This window comes from Egretta garzetta, unplaced genomic scaffold (genome assembly GCF_000687185.1).
Source record: "Egretta garzetta isolate BGI_Z169 unplaced genomic scaffold, ASM68718v1 scaffold434, whole genome shotgun sequence".
Lineage (NCBI taxonomy): Eukaryota > Metazoa > Chordata > Aves > Pelecaniformes > Ardeidae > Egretta > Egretta garzetta.
The window spans coordinates 379553-380194 of record NW_009259584.1 but is presented as its reverse complement, the minus strand read 5'-3'; positions in this window follow the sequence as shown (position 1 = coordinate 380194).

Below are 642 nucleotides of genomic sequence, written 5' to 3'. Positions count from 1 at the left end.
CCTTGCGCCCTCCCAATTTTAATACGGCGAAATTCTGAGGCAATGTTTACTCGGCTAAGTGTTTCCTGTTTCCGCTGTTAATTTTTAACGTTCTTGCTTCTACGCCGGGTACTTGAAACGGATTTCCTTTATTTTACTATAAACAGTTTCTTTTTCATGTTTTCTGCCCGTCTCCTACCAAGCGGACGCCCGGAGAAGAACCTGCTCTCCCGTCGGGCGGGCGGCCGCTCCCCGCTGCCCTCGGTTCAAAGTCGTTGCCCCGCTCCAAGAGCTCCAAGCCACGGTTGCTTTGTGCTTTATTAATTCGAGAATTGCAAGAGGATTCTGGCAGCAAGGGGTGTTTTTTTCCAGCTCTGGCTCCTTCACTCCCTTCTCCCCACGACTAACGGCAGAGTCCCGCCAGGACAGCAGAAAAGCTGCGATAGCCCGGTGGGGACCGGGGCAACTTTCGGTCCCGACGTCTTTGGGGCCGGGGTATTTGTATTTATTGAACAGTGATGATGTGGGCTAAAAAAACAAACAAACAAACAAACAAACAAGCCGGTAACGGGTGAAGCACGAAGGACACGTAATTCCCACGGCAAACGGAGGTTTTCCCCGCCGGGGGCGGGCGGGGAGAGGGGCGTCCGTCCCCGGGCGCTG